Source organism: Alosa alosa, chromosome 2 (assembly GCF_017589495.1).
Source record: "Alosa alosa isolate M-15738 ecotype Scorff River chromosome 2, AALO_Geno_1.1, whole genome shotgun sequence".
Classification (NCBI taxonomy): domain Eukaryota; kingdom Metazoa; phylum Chordata; class Actinopteri; order Clupeiformes; family Clupeidae; genus Alosa; species Alosa alosa.
In genome coordinates, this window is record NC_063190.1 from 8399142 (window position 1) to 8412577 (window position 13436).

Genomic DNA, 13436 nt, shown 5'->3' on the forward strand with positions numbered 1-13436 from the left:
TCAGGCAGTAGGGGCGGGCGAGAGAGTCTTCATTTGCCCTGTAATGAGTCATTTAACCATATACTGACTTACAAAGATGATTAATTAACACGAAAACATTGCCTGGTGTCCCTTAAAATTCCCTAACATGTTTGACCACTGAGACTTTGTTGGTAGGCTATATTCCAAAGCAGCAGCCAGAAGAATAAACATTCAATCAATAATCCAGTGGTCGAAGCAAGACAGGAGCATAACTCACGAGCATCTTGAAAGTTGGGTGTCATAAAAATGCACAATTCATTGAAACTAACACAATTGGCAGGGCTTCCATTGCATTTTTCCCGTCTTTAGATAGTCTGGGCCAGAGCTACAGATGAGCTGGAGGGCTGAGGGGGAAGGTTTTCGTTCAGAGAATCAAACACTAGAGCATGTGGGGGGACAGCCTATTAGCAGCCTAGCCTGTAGACTGGACATTGGTGAGAAAATAGGGGGGAAAAGTCCCAAAAACATGAATACGTGCAGGCCTATTGAATGTAGGCTATAGAATAACAATTCAACTAATGGTGGCCTTACATTGTACGATTTTGGTCTGTTTTCACAGTCTGCGACTACATTTCCAAAGTCGGACAGACATCATGGGAGTACTGGAATCGCGGCGCGCTCCCGTCAACTAGATCGTTTAGTGTAAGGTGACAATCTTAGCTAGCCTAGAAATCTAGACGCACCCTAGCGGCGGCAAATTAATTTGCTCAGCCTGTACGTCTAGTATCAAACCATAGGGATTTCTATTGGCTGACGCCGTGGACTTCATCCAATCACAGCACTCTATTTTGTTAGAGAGTCTTAAGGCAGGCTTAACAGGATAACGACAGTCCTGCGACTGTGAACAACAAGGAAGGTGGCTATGGCGAAGAAGAGCGGTTGTTTGAATCGGCGTTGGCGTCAACTTTGGAGGAGTTGGACTTGTGCTTTTCTTTGAAAGTTGAGCAACACAATGCACTTAAGCCATTACTTTCGAAGAAGGATGTATTTGCCGTTTTGCCGACCGGATAATGGATATGGTCGTGAGCGCTGGCCTATTGCATCGTGGGGCAGTTTGAAAGACAATTCTCTGCCCGCCCCTTGGATTAAGCGAGGTGAATGGTTTGATTCCAGACTATACATTTCAATGATATAGGCCCGCCAGGCTAAATCTTAGCGGTTTTAAGTGAGTTTTCTAGTTTTGCCATTACAATATCAAACATGTTTGATATTATCACAAGTCTTTTTTAGTCATGGCTCATGCAAATAAGTGAACAATATAAAAAACAATAGTGGCCTCTCTCCAACACCAAACAGGAAGGGGCAAAGTAGGTGACAGCTGTAGGCCTAGCCTATATTATTATTTGTTATTTAATTTCTTATCAATTATTAGTCGGCTATTCCACGTGACAAAACTCTATATCTGTTAGGGATGTCACACATGAAACAATGCTGCAGAAACATGAAAAAATGACTGATATGAGCAGGCTATCATATGAGTTCTTGTTGATATGTAGGCCTAGAGCACGATGGAAATAATTTAAAGGAATCTAGTAGCAGTCTTGTAAATAGTGACCCTGCATGATCCGTAGCTGTTGCAAAATCATAGTCTGTGACTAGTTTGTGACTCAACAACACTTGTCTTTAGATGTGAGAGGGTCCGAGACTGTAGTCTTTCAAAAATATTTTCCAAATCTTTGCTAAGTCTGTCAGTGTAAGGGGGGCTTAACATCTGATTGGCTTTCTATCTTTAATCGCCCATCCAAAAAAATTATCAATCTGTTTCCAGCAAAGTTGATTACTTGTGGGAAAATACGCCCTCTATCGTATTCCCTGTACCTACACGACTTGTCCCGGTTGTAACGGGTAAACTAGGGAGTGCGAGAGGCGAGTCCTCTCATGTTTCTCTGTAGGAACAATCTACATCAAACCGTGACGCCCCAAGCCTGGGTAAAGCAAAAGCTTGGACCGCGACACGAAGATTTACATATTAACCTCAACCGTCCCTATCAAGAAAACCCGTTGTTTATTCGGAGCAGCCCAAACGCGTGAGTAGCAGCAATTCTTGTTTGTATTAGTGAGGGACAGAGCTTTACCACTGTCTCTGGCTTTACCTAGCTGGCCATATATTGTAGCTAGCCAGCTAGCTAACGTTATCCTGCTACCGTTAGCGCGTACGGTGCATGGTTTAATGGTTGCTATCTGACTGTTTCTGCTACAGTCCTTGTGTCTCGCATAGTTCTAGGTGTGAGGTAAGTTTGGGGTCTGTGTCACGGACGCAAACAAATTAGCGAGTTGGTTAGGTGTTGCTTGGATGTTATGCAGACTATCGTTACCGTACATGTAACGGCTAGCCTCGGTAGCTGGATAGGCATGGTGATGGTGGCATGTCATGCTCTTGAAGATGCAGTTAGCAGTTAGCCAAACAAACGGCAAAGCAGAGAGCTCTTTGGATTGTAACGGGACGCTATTTCCACATGAAATGTACCTTCGAATACAACTTGCAACTAAGGTGCTGTGCAAGGCCTGTACTATTTTAATCGACTTCACCGGATACCTATTCGCTTACCTTTACGGGCAAGCTCGCCACAGTTAGGGTATCTAGTCAGCCCACCGACCCATGAAATGCTAACGTATGGAAATGCTCTTATGAAAGGGGATAGTCTAGGAGAAAACTTGTAACGCTAGCTCACTAGCTAGCCTCCTCGCATACACTAGTATTAGCCAGTTTGGTGCAATTTGGCCAGCGTCTTTTCTTTCTTTTTTAAAAAAAAAATTATTTACGATTTTACACCTAAAAAGTACCACTTAAAATAAACTAGTAAGAATGAACGTGTCTTCTCTCGGAGGACAAATCCCGAGCTTATGACCACATTCCTGTCTTGCCTGCTCATGTGAACGACGCCAATGAAAGGAGCTGACATTATCTTCATTTTAAGTTTTTTGTTTTATTTACCCAGTCCCTCGCCCCTCTCAGTGCAGCGTTAGTCAATCATTACCATGGGTTAAACAAGATCATGGTAGATATTATTCCAGTATCTAAATGCTTATGCTGAATGTAATGTACATTGATGTCATGGTGAGTCGCTTTGGACGAAAGCATCTGCTGAGAACCATACACATAAATGCAAATACCAATTCTACTTCACTAATGACATTGTTATGTCAGTCGGTAGAGCATGAGATTCTTAATCTCATGGTCGTGGGTTCTTGAATTTCCCCTTGGGGATCAATAAAGTATCTATCTATCTACCTATCTATCTATTATAGGGTTGAGATTGTGAATAGGTAAAGTGTCGAGCTCAATTAACTTAATGTCCAGACTTAAAGTAACGTTCATGCAGTATTCTATCACCTTTGTGACTATGCAGCAGATTGAGTTGAGTTCGCAAAAATCACACATTGGGATTGGTTTTCTCGAGTTGTGGAATGAAGTCGCTGTCTCGTGAGTCAGCTGATGGAATGATAAACGATGTGCTTCTTAAACTTGCTATGGCATTTAAACACCGTGCTGGAGGAGTTGTCTTCAGGTGGTGGTTTTCTTAGTGTAGAAAGTATTGGAGGTTGCAGGAGTGACACAATGGGCCTTCAAAACCCAACGTTTATTTATGTGTAAGGTCACCCTCTTTCTTTTGTTTTGTGTGTAAAGGGGGATCTTTGGGCATGTTTTAACAGATAGGACTTCTTGTGAGAAATTGTGTTCTACAGGCACATTCAATGCAAAACCATTAAATCAACCACAGAACAAGCCTGGGCAACTGAGAACACTAATAGTGTTTTATCTGAAGGATTTGTATAGAGGGCTTATGTGGCATTAGAGGTGCATATTGTTCAGAAAGGTTCTTTAATAATGATGGTCTGATTTTTTTTTTTAGTAACTTTGAAGTGAGACAGTGCCCTTTTTAAAATTGGCTTTATCTCCTTGAGAAAGTGACTGAGAGAAGGCACAGCAGCAGAATTACAGGGGCCTGAGGCTAGGAAGATAAATATCATATTAAATTTTTCAATAACAAAAAGCACAGACCACTTTCACAGTGTCAATAATGCAGAAGCAAACCTGTGTTTGACCTCGTCTGAACAAGGGATCCCTCTATACAGCCTCTAGACCCCCTTCCCTTTTTTTGGCCTGGGTTACATTTGGATGTGAATTCTGTGCTGTCAGAAGCTCCAGGACTTGCTTCACTCTATGCAAAGCTAGCTGCCTTTATCTCATCAGACATGCTTCCCCTGAAAAACTAGCCTAATTTTTGCAGAGCATTGCAGCAGATTTCTATATGCGGTGCCAGGCACATTCAGTGCATTCGATGAAGCTAGAAGTACTGGAAACTTTATTAGCATGGCATTATTGCAAATTCAGAACATGTAGGCAATTTTAACAAACATTAGCTATTGTCCTTTTAAATTGAGATACCCTTTTTGATTTTCCTCCTATGTCTGATCACAGTTGGCTTATAACAGTAATAGACTACCTGTCTATGTGTGTCATCCGTGGTGTGGGCACCGATGGACCACTGCAGAAGGTGAACCGTTGCCTGGTTGCGTGGCAGACATGGTGCTCACCGGGGGCTTCCGCTGAGGCGCCGAGTGTCATTGCCCTGCTTTCTCAGGTTAACCCGCTTTTAATGCTGGATTGAACCCAACCAACCCTCCAATCCCAAGACCCTCTAACCCTCTTCAGCTCTCGCTGTGCTGGGCTGCACCATAGGATACTCCCCTTATAAGGGTCAAGAGAGACATGGATTCCACCGCAAGCAATCAGGCAAATTGACTGGAGCGAAAGGGGGACAGAATGTGCTTATAGTTTTATTCCTGCTTGACTGTTTTCTTTTGACCTCCGCTCGTGTCAGTTTGAGAGGCAGTTTTCACTTCTTTTGCATAAAACCATAAGCTGAAAGAATGCAGTTGAAAACAAGTTTGGCACAATCTAATATAGAGAGAGGGGGTTTAATTTCATATTTTTTCCCCCCACATGAATCAGACTTGCGTATGTTTTGATGTTTTACATTGATTGAAATTGGGTTCGTCTGAGGTTGCCACTGATGGTAATTGAGGGCCTTACATAACTAGACATTTCCTCTGGCTTTTAGCCTAACAGAAAAACGTTGGAAATTGGAATGGAAAAGAAAAATCACATGAAAATGAGAAGTGAAATCAGTTGAAAAGGATTAGACAGAGATGCAGACAACCAGGGAAGGCACAACCTACACAGTCAGATATCTTAACCTTTTGTACCCTTGTAGGACAGATTCTCATTCCGTCTTATGTCAGATTTGAGAGGATTGGTATTATAATGGCAAAAGTTTGGAAATTAAAACAAGAATATCACATGTTGGCATAGAATTGCAGTTATTGATGAAAACATCCATGAGGTTTTTGTTCTGCAGACCTGCATTAGATAAAGAGCTGAAAAGTGTATTTTGCATTTTTATTAGTCACAGTATGCTGTGCTTTTTTGAAAGCAATAATTGACATTTTTTTTCTTTTGTCAAACCACTCTCCATATTTGACATGGAACACTGATATAAGTAGCCTTAGCATAATTGCTTATTAGCAATTAAGAGCGTCATTGTGTGACATTTTGCACATTGCCTGCTCCTTTCTGGACCTTTCGGGTGCTAAAACACATCTATTGGCTACAGGCTTGTGGTTAATAGGCTACGTGTATGGAACGCTTGGAAAACGACAGACAATGTGATGCCTGAAAAGTGTTTTTGTTTTGGATTAGCACAGTCTTGTAACTGATATAAACCCATTCATGGGGAAAAAATAATCATTTTGCAAGTTAACGGTTAGCAAATGGAAATGGGGACTAATTAGTGTGCCGTGTTGCCAGAGCCATTTTTATTTCTTGCCGTGCCGGTATTCTTGGAGTGATATCACAGATAAAGGTCTCAGCAGGGAAAGGAAGTACACCGTAGGAGAAATTTAAGACGAGAGATATTTATCAGATAAGTTATTTTAATTTATTTTATTTATTTCGTTTTGTAGTTCCTCCATGTGTATTAATTCTGGTTTATTGTGAATGAAGTGAGACATTTGGAGTAATAGGCTACAGCAGATACCATATGTTAGTCTTGTTTTGCCAGAGATAAAAAAAAAAAAATGTTATCCTATCCTTTGTTCACTATGTTTAGATGGTAGTTGTTGCCGTATATGTTATTATGATGTTATTTAAATTAAATTTAATTTTTAAATTCAGGTGAGGTTTAATTGCTGGGACAAATATTTGTTGCATTGCTGAAGTAGAATATTTAATAACAAGGCCTATTTCCTATTAACAAAAAGATGGTAGCCCAGGTATTGTGGCAATGTTGTGTGGGAGGCAATGAGAGGTCAGTGGTGCCAGCTGGTTGTCTGTATTTTCAGATGTGTGAAATGAGCAAGACTCTGACATAATGCTAGAAGTAGATAAGTTGGATTTGTTACAAACTGCAGTGCTTTTATGAGGCGTCACAGTTGTGCCTTTCTGAAGCTGTTCTGAATGTTCCCATTAATGGCAGCCGATCACTCATAATGGTTGGGAAAAACTTGCATGATTTCCCCCTAAATCCATCTCTTAAGATCTTTCAAATGTTTCAAATTAAGTCTGAAATAACCCTCTTTTGCTGTATGATCTGGCCTATGTAATGTATCCTTTGCAAGAAAGAGACCAGCTGTTTGTACCCAGTAATCTGTTAATGCAGTGCATAAGATGCCTTTTTCTGTCTACCATATAGCCTTTGCTGGAAAGTGCCTAGTAACCTTCTTATACAACCACACAGCAATCATTAGGCCATATCTGTGGTGTACTCATGTGCTTTGAAACATGCTGATGATTGCTTGATAATCTTCAACAGCTGTGCGTAGGTTTCACCGACTGATGCCAGCCATTGATTTCTTGCTCCCATATTGCAGTGCTAAGTGATGGCCTAAACACTTAAGCTGATGCAGAGACAAAACAAAGCTATCAAGAGGTGCAAGAATGAGCAAAGACAAGAGACTTTTAGAACCTTAAGTGCATATTAAACATGTTTAAATGTGTGATAACAAAGTGCTTTGTTGAACTCGCATATAGAAGAAGTGCACCATAAAAAAAAAACCAGGTATTTTGTCTCTGACAAATGTGGCCTCAAATGTCTTGAGATGGCTTGCTGCCCAGAATCCTTGAGTCCCACACAGAGACGGCAACAAAAGCGATGGCATCTCGGCCGAGTTCAGTCCCCCCCTGTAAGTCCCACCTTATTATCCACGCTGCGATGGTTCACAAATTTTCTACTCCGCAGCCCTTGTTCTCTCGCTTCCTCACCTCACGGAGGGGTCAGTAGGGGCGGCTTTCCACTCCTTCCCCGACATGGCACAGCAGCCATTCCAACTTGCCTTGCGTGGCGTCGTCGAACTCCACTGGCGAAGGCTTGGTGTGTGGTGCTTGGTGCATCCCAGAAGTCCCCATTTGTTCCCAGGCTCTCGTTTTGCTAGACACAGAGGAAAGAGTAATTAATCTCTAGGAGCAGCGTGCCAGATCGGGGGACTGCATCACAATTTGTCTTCTTCACAGGGGCACTGCCAAATTCTGCCTGGCCGCGGTCTCAGAGATTCTCTCCTCCTCTCCCTGCTGGAACTGACACTGAGCAAGCTGTCACTTTGCCTCTCCGTCAACACAAGAATGTTTGTGTTCGACTTGCCCAAGTATCAACCCCTTGTCATTTGAGAAGGAGTAGATCTATCGGTGGTTGGGTTTTTATGTTTTTGCCCACAACGAAGGTCCACTTTGTTATTATGATACTTGAGTAACATTTGGCCATGGTCAACGTGGGCCTGTGTGTGTTTGTGTGTGGTTGGGCAGTGGGCATCGGTGGGAGTCGGTAGTCTGAGGTTTGTATTGGTGCTGTGCTCCTTTTAATGTTTTAATTTTTTGACTTCAGTGCCCTTTTCCGGGGTTTTGCTCCATGTGTGCAGTGTGCACTGCTCTGTGCCCCAAAGCCTCACTCTGGATCTCGTTGTGAGGGCATGATGTCATGTCTATCTGGAGACCCAGTAGCCTGAGTAAATCATTAAACAGGGTCTAGTAAATGAGTGCAGAGTCCTCGGTAGGTTGAGCTTATTTCTGGGTCAAGTTATGCTTGTTTGTCAGACAGTCCGGTTTCTTGCAGGCACAGTATTAAATGACACTGAAGTGTATTGTGTTCGCTTAGTTTGGAGGTCACGTTGTTGGAACAGAATTCAAATAAATATTTAAATGAACTCATATTGACAGAGACTTTTCTGAAAAATAGCACTAATAACCGTCTTAAGCATCCCACTAGGAACTTTCCCCAGCACAAAATACTCCAGATTGATGTCATTCATCAGAGATAACTGGAGAGCTACTTTGTGATTTTACCAAAATGCTGTTGAAAGGATTTGTTCTTGTCGGAACTGGTAACATTTGGGGGACTGGCACATTCAGCTTTTTAAGCTGTGAATCTCATGCTGTTGGCATGCATGCAGGGAAGACCCACCGACCAGCCAGCCTCTAAGATGAGCTATTCGAAGCTAGTAATCTTAGCCAAGTCCAAACCATCATTGATTTTCCAAATGTGTTAGGATAATGAATGTACTGTCATAGTATGGTTTTGATGGCCATTAAATGTGTTTGTGAGCTATGACTGTATGACACCATTTAAGCAAATCCAGATTGTCCCAGTCAGAACTCCGCTTTGGTGATAGCCCTGATGGAAGTTAGTGTAGTATCAGTTCTCCCAATCCACCAGAGTGTCAGGGAGTTAGTCTGCTGTAATGCCCCCATACATGGGCTCAGCCACCAAAAAAAAGACATGACTATAAATGCTGTAATCTGTATGTGAGCCTGTAATCCGTCAGACAGCTCCTGGCCACTGCAGGTAGTCTCCACGGGCAATATTTACATTAGCGTTAGCTTCTGCATCAGTACTCACTGTTGCCGCGCGTCCGTCACGCTAAACAAATCTCTGTGGCCGGTGTGAAAGCGTGTCACCGAGTCGACTCATCGCACTGCTATCGGTAAACTTGGCACACAACCACGACACACTGCCAGGTATGAGTCTGCAGGCCTCCGCACTGGTGGGCAGTCAGCCATGCATGGCGGTCGCTTTGTGGCAGAACAAAGACATGAGGGCACACACACTGGGAATAGCTCCGAGATATGCCTTTTATACTGGAATGGTTAATCCTGATGGGTCTTCCCCCCATTACATTGTGTTTATGATGTATGGGACCTGACTTTTTCACTTCTGTTTTTCTATAGACTACCTTGTGGCTCATTATAGCCCCATTACAGAACTGCAGAAAAAATGTATGTGCTGCAGTCAGTAGCCTATATACTGTATGATAATTAGGACTGCTGACCTGTTGTGAGCACTGTTGGGTAGTGTGTTTTCTACCAGACATTCTCATGTTTCGTGTTTATGTTTTATAAACAGTATGTCACTCAGTTTATCTTGTAACATGTTCATACTGTACCAGATACCACCCTGGCTGACTTATACAATAGTGTTTGATTTCATTCTGTACAAGCCGCCACCACCAAGGTCTCTCCTTGCATTCCTCTGTATGCTTTACCTTCACAGTTGTTCAATCACGCCGTATCCATCTCATAAGCCATTCCATAATTTTCTTCACGCCTCAGGTGAAATGGTTGACTTTGGTATGCAGTGTTGTCTTGCTGGCTTCCAATGGACTCACCCATTCACATTGTTCCTGTGTTTAGTGCGTCCACTCATTTACTAGCGTACATAATGCACTAAATTGGCACCATATAGTTATTCAAGTGTATATTGTACTAGGCTTAGGCTATATAGTGAATGAGTGGATATTCTGAACGTAGGGCTTGCTTTCCGAGCAGAAAGTGTAGGATGAACAGCAGACTTGCGTTTTAGCGAGCAGCTTAAGTCCACTGGCACGGACTCTTGTTTACAGCTGTAATGATAAGCCAGTGAGGCGTCACTGAGTGCACGGACATTAGCTACAGGAGGCAGAGATGCTGCTCTGAATACCGTGCTCTGTCACTGAGCGCTATTTCTGTTGACGGAGGAACAGTGGAACAATTTGTCATGCTTTGGTTTGCATTGTGGTCGCATCACAATCGCTCTGTTGTACATTTTAATGAATCAATCCAGTTGCCGGGCACACTGTTCTTTATGTCTGCATGTTGTTTTCTGGCAGTACAAGCTGCCCTTGGTTGTGCTGGTAATAGGCACGAGACATTTTAAGTGAAGAGTCTCATGCTTTTTTCATGAAGTTGGAAGTTGTTTGATTGCTTTGGCTGTCGAATACAATTTAGTTTAATTTTGCCAATTGTCCATTGTCGTTGAATCTCTTATGTCATCCTATGTAATGTCAAATAGGCTTGGTTGTTGATTGGCCCCTGGGAATGGGAATCCCATAGTGATGGCACAAAGAATTTAACACCTTTCCTGTGTATGTCTAAAATCAGACGTCAAGAGTAGTGGCAGAAAGGCTTTTCTCACTTGTCTGTGGGGTTTTGTGGAAGATCTGAAGTATGGTGGAGTTGTCATGGAGAGTGGCGATGACACATGGGGAAGAGACAATGTGATGACAGCCGTTCAAGTCCAACAGCCTCATCAAGCAGGCACTCTTTCCCCATGATGTCATTCCTGTGCCCTGGCCTGAAGCCCACGACCTTGGGCTTACACTCCCCAATCCCTGCCCCGTAAATACCCCGAGCAAGGTTGAGCTCAATCTTGTAATCGTTCGATTTCAGTCGTTTAAATGTTAGTGTTTGTCGTATAAGTCCTGTGCAATGCATGTTTCAGGAAAATGAATTCTACAGGAAGATCCTCACCCTTCCACCCCTTCTGCTCTAGCTCTCTTCACACACACAAGCACAGGCAAACATCTCTTGTTCATTAACAGTGCCTAATTATTTGTATCACCCTCTCCGGAGACCCTGTGTTGATGCAAACAGCAAGTTGATGAGCTCCTCTGTTCCCACATGCCTGCTTTCCAGTCGAATGAGCGCGCGGAGCCGGCTTGTGTGTATCATACACCTTAGCTGTTTCGCAGGGCTGCGCGCCGCGTAGGCCCTACCGTAGACATCCCTCCCCTTATCAAATAAGCCATGGCTGTGGAGTCGATAGTTTACCCCCACCTTGATCTCTCCTTTTGTGCTGCATGCAGAATTGCTGACGTGAGGACTGTGTCCCCCCATTTCCCCCAATCTGAATTTCTAAGTGTCTGCCTTTGTTGTTCTAGTTTCCACTGGTCTGCACCCACAGGCACATCCGACGTGGGACAGCGCTGGGCGTGCATGTTTGATTTCTCTCTTCCTTTGTTGTCAGTATTTGTTTGGGGAAAAGAGTGAATGAGGCAGAAAGGGGAAACAAAGAAAAAAATGTTTTCCTGCCTTTGTTTTTTGTATTTGACCAGGATTTACAGGTGAGGCACAGCCAGTAACAGCTCGACCAATCACGCAGAAAGCTCGGGTACCTATTTAAGCCACATGATTAAATGCACTTGTTAGCACTTGTACCCTGGTAACTGATACAACAATGGAGTTCCACTCGCCAGACATGAAGTGCACCCATTTCTCGGAACCGTCACACAAACATTAAGGTGCAGGCCAGGGATTTAGGCTGTGTTAGGCCGTTAAGAGTCAAGTTAACTTTTAACAACCCCCGCTGAAGGACTCCGGGTGAGATGAATGACCACAGTCTCTGGAGTTTGCTCTGAAGAGCAGTCTTATCGTGAGAGACTGAGTGCTTCTCCTCCTGGTTTGGTATTAAGAACATTATTTGCTCTGACTCAAGGCCATGCAAAGAGCTGGGTTAACACTTTAGGATGCGCAGGTGGTGATAAGTTGGGAAGGCATTTGTGCTTCAAAAATAATACATTTATGAACATACATCTCACCTGTTTATTAAGCCGTGCACGTCTCAAGATGCGCTGGAGAGATTTAAGAGACATCTTTTCATTCACTGTGATCTTTTGAGCTCAGAGTGGACTCCAAACAAACTGAAGCTATTCCATTGATAAGGTTATCTTCCTGAATTTCCATTAGGATAATGGAAACAGAAACCAACATTATTATTATTATTATTATTATCCTATTCTCTGTTTTACATGTTAGAATTTATAACCAGTCTATTTCTTTTTGTGCCTGTATTTCTCCTTTGGGGTTTCACAAGGTTGAAAGTAATGTCCAAGGCTGGCTCTTTCCAAGGCTCTCCTTATCGGAGCTGACCATGTTAAGTAGGAGAGATTAAGTTAACATTCGGCACCTCAAGGGAGTGTCATATATCTTGGTCTGATGGGGTCAGGCGGGAGCAGAGGATGTGTTATCTCTTTCTGCTCTAAAAAGCTTGCATTAAATCAAGATTGGACTGGAAATGTAAGGGGACGTGGAAAGAGACTAAAGAAGAACTTGAATAGCATGTGGCACTTAAAAAAAAAAAGTTTGTTCTCAGTTGTACAGTGCAGTGAAGATGTTCAGTGTTTTAACCCTTGTTCATTGCAGATGATCAGAGCAGGTGTTTTCTTGTGTTGTGGGTAGATAGCAGCTTATACAACCAAAACACAACACACACACACATATATCTCACATACATAAAAATCACTCACAGAAATGTAAGAAGTAAAGAGTAAAGGGCATGTGAAGTGATTACAAAGGTCTGGTTTGGACTGACCCTGTGATGCAATGACCATGATAAGGTGCTATGGTAGAGTGTGTGCAATGGTGGTAGTGCAAAAGTGCAGGTATTTGAACAGTGCAATAACTTTGATTGTTAGATATTAAAATAAGACTATGAATAGACAAGAATGTAAACATAATATAATTGCGTAACAAACAAGAAAAATAATATACTTTAAGAACAATAGAATAACAGGAAATGAAGTTATAAAGATAAAGATTGTAGAAGCAACAGGTGTAATATTATGAACGCAGTCCAGATTGTGTAGAAGGGCTAATATGGCCTGTAAAACAGTATGACGGACAGCAGACACAGTGATATGATGGTTTAACTCCTTTTAAGAAACCGACAATTCCAGTAGGCAACAGAGTTTTTATTTTATTTTAAAGGTCTTTGTCTGCAACATTTCATTTTTTGTGCTGCAAGTGTCTCTGCTGCATGCGCTTGTAAAAATCTGTGGCTTCGTATTTATGGCTCTGGGTAGAACTCCATGCCACGTGGCGTATGGAATATGCACAGCCCATTGTTCCTTGTTGTATCTGGCTGCAAGGCACAATCTGCAGTCTGACCGGAGACTTGAAGTGTCACCCCCCACCCCCACCCCTGACCACCTGCACAAGCAAAGCGTGATGTCAGAGGCTGGGCCTGGAGCACGAGTGACCTCAGGAGACACTGACGGAGTGCCAGGGAGAGTGCTACCGTCGCCGTGGCGTTGCGTTGCAGCAACGCTCCGGAGTCTGGATCAGGCCAGGCCAACACGCCTGTAAACGGATGGCCTACTGGCCGAGCTCC

General features: G+C 42.9%; 1 protein-coding gene across 1 annotated transcript in view; it reads left to right on the forward strand.

Annotated features, from left to right (window-relative positions):
• The first annotated feature begins 1870 nt into the window (after positions 1–1870).
• Positions 1871–13436, forward strand: part of ndst1b (N-deacetylase/N-sulfotransferase (heparan glucosaminyl) 1b) — a 61169-nt gene continuing 49603 nt past the window's right edge. The window contains exon 1 of the mRNA XM_048266183.1: positions 1871–2048. The gene's annotated coding sequence lies outside the window, so the exon portion shown is untranslated. The remainder of the gene's footprint in view (positions 2049–13436) is intronic.